The 11,513-nt window shown below is 42.7% G+C and overlaps 1 protein-coding gene across 2 annotated transcripts in view; it reads left to right on the top strand.

Annotated features, from left to right (window-relative positions):
• Window positions 1-460, top strand: part of LOC128705542 (uncharacterized) — an 89,942-nt gene extending 89,482 nt beyond the window's left edge. For both annotated transcript variants that reach the window (XM_070088285.1, XM_070088284.1), the window contains exon 11: window positions 320-460. The gene's annotated coding sequence lies outside the window, so the exon portion shown is untranslated. The remainder of the gene's footprint in view (window positions 1-319) is intronic.
• The last annotated feature ends 11,053 nt before the right edge of the window (window positions 461-11,513 follow it).

Here is an 11,513-nt window from a genome sequence, read left to right as displayed (position 1 = left end):
CATCAGTTGAAAAGGATATTTAAGGTGGTAAATTTTATATAAAAAAAAAATGTGGTAGAGTTTAAAGTATCAGTATTTTTAACCCTTTAGATTTCCATAACTTGGGAATGACTACAAATTCATAATTGATTATACAAGAGTTAACTTCTCCATATTTTTGCATGCTGTATGAAGTTGACAGTTAAAAGAAGCTTGTTTCAGAATATACAAGATTACTAGGACAGAATAGTGCTTGAATAATTAATTGGTGGCATATGCTAATATAAATTTGTAATTTAAAATTTCTTGGCCTATATCTTTTTGTTCTTTTTCTCTCCAGGAATTTGGGGATAGAAATACTGTTAGAAGATTTGGTCACTTCATGTGTAAGTTTGCTTTAATTTGCATTATCAAATGAACTTATTTTTTTATTGTGATATTTTAATTGAAGATGTTAGTTACATTGCCATAAGCAACTGAGCAGGCTGGGTCTCATTAAAAAATGTTCACGTGAAAACTCAAACCTAATTTGAAAGTGACTGATATAAGAGGGTCATAATTAGATATTAAGTATGTATAAAGTGTTAGCCTCATGTGACATCAGGTTAAAATTTAGAACATTTGTCATGTTAAATAGTTAATAGTGGATATTCTTTTACACCAGAGTTATTTAAACCAGCCTCTTGCCAACTTCCTGTACATGTATTTGATGGAGATAATTTGAATATTGGAAAAAAAATATTGTTTATTTACCCTTGTCACTCATTACATCCAAGCATTTTCCATCTTGCTTTGTGCCATTTACATGTACAGTATAATGCAGTAGTTTAGCATATACAACTTTCATTTGATTGTCTAAATATATTTTGAGTTTTAATGAATCGCTAGGAATAACTCCTAGGATGATATTCACGGGAAAGCATTAACCCTTAAACTGTCCAAGCAGATCTATGTTCACATGTGTAGTGCTCCAAAAGTAGATCTACGTTTTTTTTACATATTTTCAAATATAACAAAAAAGAAAAACGTAGATCAGAGTTTTTTTTTTACACGTTTTCAAATGTAAAAAAAGAAAAGAAGATCTACTTTTTTTACATACTTTCAAATGTTGAAAAAACGTAGATCTACGTTTGGACAGTTTAAGGGTTAAATCCATAGTCTTACAGTGCCTGTTGAATGAGGGAGACTCATATTTGATCTGAAGAGGGTAGCTCCAATTGTTGAATGAAGAGTCCTTCAGAGTTAATCCATAATTTAGAGTATACTGGACTTACTCCTCTTCATTATAACCCTTCACTTTTGCTCCTTCTGCTTTGAACCATCCACCATCTTTTGAGTCACCTCTAGCTGGACTGTTCACCAGATGCCATTCTACTGACCATCTTTAACCCTTTCACTGTCGGTCCCGTAATATTACAGCTTTGAAGCCAGTGTTGGTCCCATAATACTATAGCAAAATTCTAGCAGCTTCCAATTTTGTGGGAGATGACTGGTAAGCCTACACATGAGAGAGAATCTGAGTGGTCAGTGTGCACAGTATAAAAAGAAAATCCTGCAGCACTGCGTGCTGCAGGATTTTCTTTTGAATGGTTTACAGAATAAAAGTACCTTGACATCGAGCTCATAGTGGAAATTTTCAATTTTTGCTGATGTTCAAGAGAAACAAATCACATCACACGTCCAATACTGGTGGGTCTAATATGCTTTCACAAATGTGCTGATATTATTTCTACCATTTTTAAAATAATGCAGTAGTCTGCATAACAGTAAATCTATTTTTTTTTGGGGGGGGAATAAAAATTCAAAATGCAAAGCAAGCATAATATAGGAGGGGCCTAGACGAATGACTAATGAACAGACAATTTTATTTTAGTGCTAGAAATGTTTGCATTGTTAATTTTGGACAATATTTTGAAATTGGCCTTTCTTGAATTTTGCATGAACTATTATTATAATCAAAAAGAAGCGCTAAGCCACAAGGAATATACAGCGCTGCAGGGCAGGAAGGAAGCGAGGGCATCAGGTGGCAAAAGGGAGATGGATGAGTAATAGGTTACGGATAACAGCGGGGTAGTGGATGGTGAAAGGGTAAAGGGCAGCAAGAGACTGAACTAGAAAGGGCTGAGGGGAGTGCGAAAAGTATCATCAGAGTTTGAGGAGTAAATCAGTCGTTGTCAAGAAGTCAATGAGAGAGTCAGGATTAAAGGAGGGTCCATCAGCAAGAAGGGAAGGTAAAGAGAGAGTAGTAGAACGAAGACGACGACGGAGGTAAATTCTGCGTGCTCGTTGATAGAGAGGGCAGTCTAACAGAATGTGGCTAATCGATACTGGAACTTGACACTGCTCACAGAGAGGAACAGGGTGCCTCTCCATGAGATACCCATGAGTAAGACGAGTGTGGCCAATGCGAAGGCGGGAGAGAGTGGTCTCCCAACCTCGGCACTGATGACAAGAAGACGGCCAGTAACCTATGCTCGGTTTAATAGAATGAAGTTTGTTACCGAGCAGAGTTGACCAACGTTGTTGCCAATGGGTGCGAAGGTGGGTAGCTATTGCAGCAAAACAGTCCAGAAATGGAACACCTCGATAGGAAATTGGTAGGTTATGTACTGTTGACCGCGCAGCAGTGTCTGCCTGTTCATTGCCCTGTACGTCGACATGACCAGGGACCCAACAAAAAACAATATCTTTATGTTTGGTAGAGATACGGCGTAGCCAAAGTTGGATACGGAGAACGAGGGGATGAGATGTATCAAATTTTCGTATAGCCTGTAGAGCACTAAGGGAGTCTGAGACTACTACAAATGATGACACAGGCATAGATGCGATACGAATAAGTGCTGCAAGAATGGCATACAGTTCAGCAGTAAAAATGCTAGCTGAAGATAGTAAATGCCCCCGCACGACGCTGTCCGGAAACACTGCTGCGAATCCGATGCCGTCTGAAGACTTAGAGCCATCTGTGTACACAGCGGTGGCATGAGAATGGGAGTGGAAGTGATCAAGAAAAAGAGAGCGGGAAGCCACCGTAGGCAGTTGAGCTTTCGAGCAAGGGAGTGAGAAAGAACAGACCCGAACAGCTGGAACTTCCCAAGGGGGTAGGGAAAAGTGAGATGCTACATGAACATATAAAGGTGGTAACTGAAGGGAAGACGAGTGAATGTAGGTGAAGAGAAAAGGGATGGAGCAAACAGGGGTGGCGAACGAATAAAGAATGTCTACTAATATTGGTGACCGTTCTATAAATGGAAGGATTGTGTAGATCTTGAGAGCGTACATAGTAGCGAAGGCAATGGGCATCACGGCGATCAGACAAGGATGGAACATTCGCTTCTGTATAGAGGCTCTCAACAAGGGAAGAGCGAAAAGCACCAAGGCACAAACGTAATCCTTGGTGATGGATAGAGTTAAGGCTAGAGAGAGTAGCAGGAGAGGCCGCGGAATAAATCTGGTCACCATAATCGAGTTTCGATAAAATGAGGGCTGAATGTAGGCGAAGCAGAGTTCGACGATCAGCTCCCCAGGAAAGATGAGCAAGGGTTTTAAGAAGGTTTAGCCGGCTGTGACAAGTTGCCTTCAGAGAGGTAATGTGAGGTTTCCAGGATAACCGACGGTCAAAGAGAAGGCCTAGAAACCTGACTGTATCACATTCGGGGATACGGGAGCCATAGAGATACAAAGGATGATCGGAGATAACAGAGCGTCTAGTGAAAGTAATTTGGTGAGTTTTGGTACTTGAAAATTTAAACCCATGCGTGGTGGCCCAAGTGGAAACACGGTCGACCGCATGCTGGAGAGAAACTGCAATAAGATGACAGTCAGCGCCTGCACAAGCAATAGCGAAGTCATCAACATAGAGTGATGACCAAATATTGGGTGGAAGAACAGAGGCCAAATCATTTATAGCAAGGAGAAAAAGTGTTGTGCTTAGAACACATCCCTGAGGGATACCTTCAGCTTGGACGAAGTCCGGGAAAGAACATTATTGACTCGAACAAGGAAATGTCTGTCAGTTAAAACATTCTTAAGGAAGGATGGTAGATTGCCTCGGAGGCCTAAGGAATGGGCCCGGGCCAAAATATTATACCTCCAAGTTGTGTCATATGCCTTCTCAAGGTCAAAAAATATGGCAATAACTGAGTGATTATTCGCAAAGGCATTACGAACATACGTATCCAAGCGTAGTAAGGGGTCTATGGTAGAACGACCCTTACGAAAGCCATATTGACTAGCGGAGAGACTGTTGTGTGTCTCTAAATACCACATTAAACGTCGATTTACGAGACGTTCCATCACTTTGCAAACTGCACTAGTAAGAGCGATGGGGCGATAGTGGGAGGCATCATGTCCTGTAGTACCCGGTTTTCGGAAAGGGAGAACAATGGCAGATTTCCACAGCTGGGGAAGAACTCCTTGTGCCCAAATAAGATTGAAGAGGTGTAAGAGGACTACAAGGGCTGACCGATGTAAATGTTGTAACATACGAATATGAATGTCGTCAGGCCCAGCTGCCGATGATCGGCAAGCTGAGAGCGTTGCCTCCAGTTCTTGAAGTGTAAAAGGCACATTATACTGTTCTTCTCTGAGAGAAGAAAAGTCCAAGGGTACTAACTCTCTGGCAGACTTTGAGGAAAGAAACGAGGGGCATAGATGGAGCCCTCGGGAAATACGGACCAGATGTGTGCCAAGTTCAATGGCAGTGTCGAGAGGGTTTGCTACATCAACACCAGCGACCCGTAGAACAGGAGCCGGGTCAGGAGAGTATTTACCACTCAATTTCCTCACTTTTTTCCAGACTGCACTCATAGAAGAAGCAGAGGTGATGGTGGAAACATAGTCTCGCCAAGAAGTGCGTTTAGCTTCACGGATGACACAGCGAGCGATCTCATGCTTCTGCTTAAAATCAAGAAGTCTCTCAGCGGTTCTATTGTACCGGTACCTGCCCCATGCAGCATGTTTCAAACGTACTGCACGAGCACAAGCAGGAGACCACCAAAGCACACACTTCTGAGAATGCCTGCTTGAGGTTTGGGGTATAGAATGAGAAGCTGCAGTATAAACTGACGTCGAGAAGATGTGTAGGAGCTCATCAATGGAGGATGAAGAAGGAACCTCACTAAAAGCAGTGAGGTGTGAGTAAAGATCCCAATTTGCCCGATCAAATTGCCAGCGAGGGCTACGGAAAGGTGGTGAATAGGAAAGAGAAGTAAGAATGATCGGAAAATGATCGCTGTCATGTAAGTCCGGTAGAACAGACCAGGTGAAGTCTAGTGCAGTGGAGGAAGAGCAGACTGATAGATCGATGCAAGAGAGAGTATGAGTACGAGGATCAAAATGGGTGGGATTACCCGTATTTAAAACATGGAGGGGGTGAGAGGCGAGAAAAGCCTCCAACTGGATGCCATGTGAGTCACAATGAGACCCCCCCCCAGAGGAAATGGTGGGCATTAAAATCACCAAGTAACAGAAGTGGTGGTGGTAAGGATGAAACCAGAAAGGCAAAGTCTGGGATAGAAAATGCTCGAGAAGGAGAGAGATATAAAGAACATATTGTAAACCACTTATTCAAGTGGATACGGGCTGCAGTGTAATGCAGCGAGGTATGGACAAATAGTTGACAGTACGGAATATCATTGCGTAGAAGAAGGGCACTTTCATTAAAGGTCCCATCTGAGAAAGGATCCGAAGAATACAATAAATTATAGCCTGAGATAGGTTGGAAAACAGCCGAGTGTAATTTTGGTTCTTGTAAGCAAGCACCAACAGGGGAAAACCTGGAAAGCAACATCTGAAGCTCACCCCGATTACCCCTGAGGCCGCGGATATTCCACTGTAAATAGGCCATGATTGGCGATGAAGAAAATACCAGGAATCTGTAGGTAAAGGCACCTACGGACTAGAGGGGTTAGAAAAGTCAACATGTGGTGGCATTGGAAGACGTTCAAGTAGCGAAGGAACGGAGCGTTGCGAAGAATGGGGTTGTGAAGATGGAGGAGAGGGAAGAGAAGGAACAGGAAGTGAATCAGTGTCCATTGAAGGTTTAGTCTCTGCAATATATTCTGAAATGGCTTCAAGTGTTTCTGAATTCAAAGATGTATGGGAGACCATATTGGAGATAGAAGGAGGAGGGTGAGTAAAGATTGGGACAGTAATGGACTGTACCAAAGTAGAGGGGGAGGGAAGAGTGTAAGGGACTGGAGATGAAGTGTGGGGGGGGGGACAGAAGAGGCAGAAACCTGGGAGGTGGCAGAAGAGGGAGAAACTTGGGAGGGGACGGGGGTGGAAGGCATAGTACGAGGAGGAGGGTGAATCTCCACACTTGTAATAGAGCCAGAGAGAGGGGAAGAACTAGGTACAGAGACTTGAAAGGTAAAGTGTGGAGGTGGAAGAAGGGAAGGAAGGGGCAAAGAAGATTTGAGCAATATGGATTTTTTTGACTTCTGAGTAGAGGGGTGATTGGTATTAGGTGTCGTACGAGGTCTTGTCGATACTGGGGCTTGTGAGGAAGGACGCGAAGATGTGAGAACAGACTGAGTTGTAGTCGGGACGTCAGAGCCAAGGACAGCAAAAGGATTAGATGCCGTAGTGGCTATAGGAGGGGTAACAACAGAGGAGGCTGCAGAAGATGGGACCCCAGAAGTGGGGGGATGTTTGGAAACACGAGAATAAGAAACACGGGGTAGTCTCCCTTGGAGGCGGAGATGAGTAACTGCCATAGCATAAGGGAGACCTTCTGCCTCTTTGAGCCAACGGATTTCACGTTCATTTAAGTAGACCTGGCAACGGCGGGAGTACGAAGGGTGAGCTTCATTACAATTAAGGCAAGATGGAGGTTGACTGCAAGATGTATTAGAATGGTCGTCGGCGCCACAGACTGGGCATTCGGCCATAGATCTGCAATATTTCGCTGGGTGACCAACAAAACGCCAGCAATTTCTACATTGTTGCGGTGTAGGTATCACCTTTCGAACTTGTAACCGATGTCCTGCGACATATACAGAGGAAGGGAGTTCTCGGCTGTCAAAAGTTAAACGAGCCACATTGCAAGGGTAACGTCTCCGCCCCCGGGCAGGAAGGACATAAGTGTCTACTTTGAGAATTGGGAGATCCTGGAGTTCCAGCTGTTCAAAAATGTCATTGCCACATGACTGGAAATTCTGTTGGACTATGGTATGGGGCAGAATGACAGTACCACTACAAGAATTGAGAGAAAGATGTTTTTCAATAGTGATAGGAGTAGTATCGATATTCGAAAGGAGAGAAAGATCATGAGCTTGGGTAGCATTCTGGACAGTGACGATGCGCATACCGCTCTTGAGAGCATGAAATGAAATATCTCTACCAACATGACGCAGGAGCGCTTTGCCAATACTATGGTCAGAAAGGTAGGCAGAAGAAGAAGTCGGTCTTAAAGTAAAGAATTTAGTCCATTGTGTGGTCTGAAACTGAGCGTGGAGAGGGAGTGCTTGACGTGTCGGTCTTTTCCGAGTAGAATGGGAAGGTAACGAAGGAGCATCATTAGGAGATTGACGTTGGCGTTTAGGAGTAGGACCGGAGTTGGTCCAGCGTGAAATGGACGGGCGATTCGAAAATTGCCGTACCGTAGAGGGAGAAGCCGGAAGCATAGTCAAAGGAGAGCGGAGTTCAGACAAATCGAAGGAGTCAGTCGAAGCCCCGGTACCTGAAGCGGGTGAGGAAACAGCACCAGCAAGAGGTACAGGGGTATCAGGAGTGTCCGAAGAGTGGTCTAAACACAAGGCAGGGTCAGAATGGGGTGCGGTATCAAGAAGGGGCCCGGGGGTAGTGGGTTCATGGACTAGGGCTGCCATGGTTAGGTTACTCCTTTGCTTTTTGTTTTTAAGAAAAAAAAAGAAAGAAGAAAAGAAAACAAAAATAAAAAAAAGAATAAAAAAAAGGGGGGAGCGGGGAGGAATAGTTCCCAGGAGGAATGAAAGGGCCGGAAATCTCCCTCCGCACCCAAGAGGACCTCAGCACCGCTAGTAGCGCAGATGCAGCATGGAACCCGTGCCATACCCTACCCTTCATGCCAGTAAACCAGCAATCCGGGATAGCAACCTCACATCTGCCGAGCTACCTCGGTGGACAAAAGAGAGGGCGGCCGGATATCTGCCACAAAGCATACCTCCTTCGGCCACCACCCCTGGAATCCGAAAGGTGGCTTCCAGAGATACACCCGTCGCCCGAAAGACACCCAAAGCTACTCCGGGATACCAGAGAGGGATCGGGACATCCCCAGGCAATCCAGATTCCACGGCAAACTACGCCACCGCCAAGAACCTCAACGGAATGGGATGGACCCCGGTGTCCTTTCCCCTACCTAGGAACTAGCGCGCCTGTGGGAGAAATCCCAAAGGCCAAAAAGAGGAAGGGCAAAAGGGAGGGGTGAGGAGGAAGAGGAGGAATGGAAAAAGGGGAGGATGGGATAGGGGAGGGGAGAATGGGGGGTAATTAGGTTCGGTCTGAGGAAGAAGACCGACAGGGCTAATTCCTCAGACCAAGAGCCTCTTCACCACGCCAAGGAGCCCCCCTTGAAGAGGAATTTTGCATGAAATTGGCCAAATTACCAATTTCTGATTACTTTATTGGGTAGTTTAAAAAGGTAAATGGGCGGTTTCTTGTACTCAATCGATAGAACAAAAGTACTTCTAGCGAAATAGCTATGAATATAGTCGAATGGAACAATGACATTGGCCCAAAATAAGACTCAAAGTAGGCGAAATCGCCGATGTGTAAATATTGCAGCCACCCCTAACTTCACAAGAGCATAATTCCATAAGTTTTGGATCAAATTTCATACTTTTGGTTTCATTACCATCGGGAAAAGATTCTCTATCATTTAATAAGATTTTTTTTAAATTCTTTGACACCGAGAGCAAGTTTGTGAGCAGGGGTCTTGACAGTGAAAGGGTTAATAAGCTAGGTACTGAACTCTCTGTCTACCATGTATTTAACTTTCAATCTTTGCACAGGGTAGCTAGCTCAGAAAGATGCCACCTATTTGTGTTCAATCTGATTCTTGCCTAAATAATGACAAAAATATTTAACTTGTCAACAGATTGTCCTTGTTTACAGAGCTACTGCTCATTAATGCATTTGACATTAGAAATGCAACCGAGATTGAGACTTAACCCTTAAACTGCCATTCACATCCTCAAATTGAAAGCCTGAAAGCTCCTTCTGTTCCAAGAAGTTTGATAAAGTAAAATGATTAAATTTTCTAAAATGTTAGTATCTTTTTCTAAAGGTAATGACACCAGAACCCCAAATTTGATGTAAGACTTTTATGGAATTATACAAGACTGAAGTTGGCTGTTTGGGAGCACTTAATGCAACAGCAATTTCATGGGCTTCTGAGGCCTATTGTTGTCAGCCTATTCGAATGCTTAAATTGACCCAGTTACTGGCCATTTTGCTAGTATGCCTTTTGTGCTATCCATTGATGCAAGAAACTGCTTATTCATCCATGAGTGTGTCTGGAATTTGGTAATTTTGCACTATTTTCAACAAATTTCAATTTAAAAAGAGGCCAAAACATGCAGGAATTCCACCCACTAAACGAACCTTCCCTTTGTTCAGTAGTTACATCCCCAGACATATGCCCTCCATTTTTGATATACTGAAGCATGCATGTACACACACAAAAAGAATCTTGAATGTGGTTTAGTCCTTTCAGAGAAGGTGCCGTACATGTATGGCTTGGGAGCCAGGGTTGGTGCGGTACTTATATGCCAAAATTCTAGCGCCTTTAAATTGAGTGGGAGAAAGGTGGTAGGCCTATATGTGAGAGAATGGGTCTGCATGGTCAGTGTGTGCAGTATAAAAAAATCCTGCAGCACGCAGTGCATAATAAAAAAAAAAATCTGACTTTTTTATTTCAAACAGCGACTTTGCAGTGTATTTTCATATGGTATTTATGGTTGTAGTCTTGTTTTCTTGGTTGCATTTGATAGAATGGAAGATATATTACAGAAATAGAGATGATTTTGATTGGTTTCACAAGGAAAAGTACCTGAAAATTGAGCTCAGAGTAGCGGAAATATTCAACTTTTGCCGATGTTCAAGAGTAAACAGATCATGCCACGCATCCAATACACATCAGCTGGTGAGTCTAATATTCATTCACAAGTGCCCTGATATTATTTATACCATTTTTACAATAATGCAGTTGTCTGCATAAGAGTAAATCTCCTATTTTTGGTGCCAATAAAAATTCAAAGTGGAAAGCAAGAGTAATATAAGAGGGGCCTGGAGATGACTAATGAACAGAGAAAATGTTATTTTAGTGCCAGGAATGTCTGTCTTGTTTATTCTGGACCCTATTTTGAAATTGGCATCTTTTGGGTAGTTGAAATTGGTAAAAGGGCGGTTTCTTGTACTCAGTCGATAGAACAAATGGAGTTCTAGTGAAATAGCTATGAGTTTAGTCAACTGGAACAATGAAATTGGCCTCAAAGTGGATGAAATAGCTGATGTGTAAATATCACCGATATCGCTAATTTCGCGAGAGCGTAATTTCGTAAGTTTTCCATCAAATTTCGTACCTTTGGTGTCATTACCATCGGGAAAAGATTATCATTTGTTAAGATTTTTTTTTTTCGACCCTGAGAGTGAGTTAAGGATCAGGGGTCTCAACCCTCAAAGGGTTAAGCTGACCCAGTTAATTGAAGTAGAAATAATAAAAATCCATAAAACAAAATTACCCATAAAATTTTTCTCCATTTCAATGTCTATTTCAGGCCATTTCAGGTCCTAACCAGATTAAAATCTTCAGTTTCATTAGTATTCTTGTTCCATCTATGGGCACCAAAAAATAGCCAATAAAACTACAAAAACTATCCAAAAATAAAATGCTCCAGTGACGTGTATTTTAATGACATATTTTAACTATTAACAGTGGTGACATTTGATGAGCTTTCGCTTTATTTGTTTTCACTCTTGCACATAAACATGTCTATCTGTCTCAAAGAATTGCTCATGAACCATCTGGTATTACACACGATCACTATCTACAAGCACAGTAATAGCACTTTGTCTGGATTTTTTGGATTATCCAAGGTAATTTACACTATGTATAATTGTATTTATGTATGTGTTCCTATGAGATAGAGACAGATAGATACAGAGAAGCAGATGGAGATAGAGACGGCCAATCAGCCAGCCTGCTGAAATTACGGTTCCAGACTTGTTTCTTTTTACTTAGGGCATAGGTTATAGGACATTCTGGCAAGATGACACTTACCTCTTAAAAGGGGAGTGTTAATACGACATGACATCAGTAAATCCTTGGTGTTTGCCGCGCTGTTTGCTCTAGCTGGTGCTCAGTTGAACTGGTGCTCCCACAAGGTACTAAATGGTCTCAGATTTTTTTAATACAGCACACACCGAGGGTTAAGACCCATTCTATGCTGACCAGGCATCTTAGGCCAATTGTGTCGAATTTGGAGGCAGGAAAAATAAAACATAGATCTATCAAACCATACCACGGGTGGGGATAGAACCCGCGATCAGAGAGT

This window comes from Cherax quadricarinatus, chromosome 24 (assembly GCF_038502225.1).
Source record: "Cherax quadricarinatus isolate ZL_2023a chromosome 24, ASM3850222v1, whole genome shotgun sequence".
Classification (NCBI taxonomy): Eukaryota; Metazoa; Arthropoda; class Malacostraca; order Decapoda; family Parastacidae; genus Cherax; species Cherax quadricarinatus.
The sequence above is the reverse complement of the archived record's forward strand: the minus strand, read 5'-3'. Positions and strand labels throughout refer to the sequence as shown.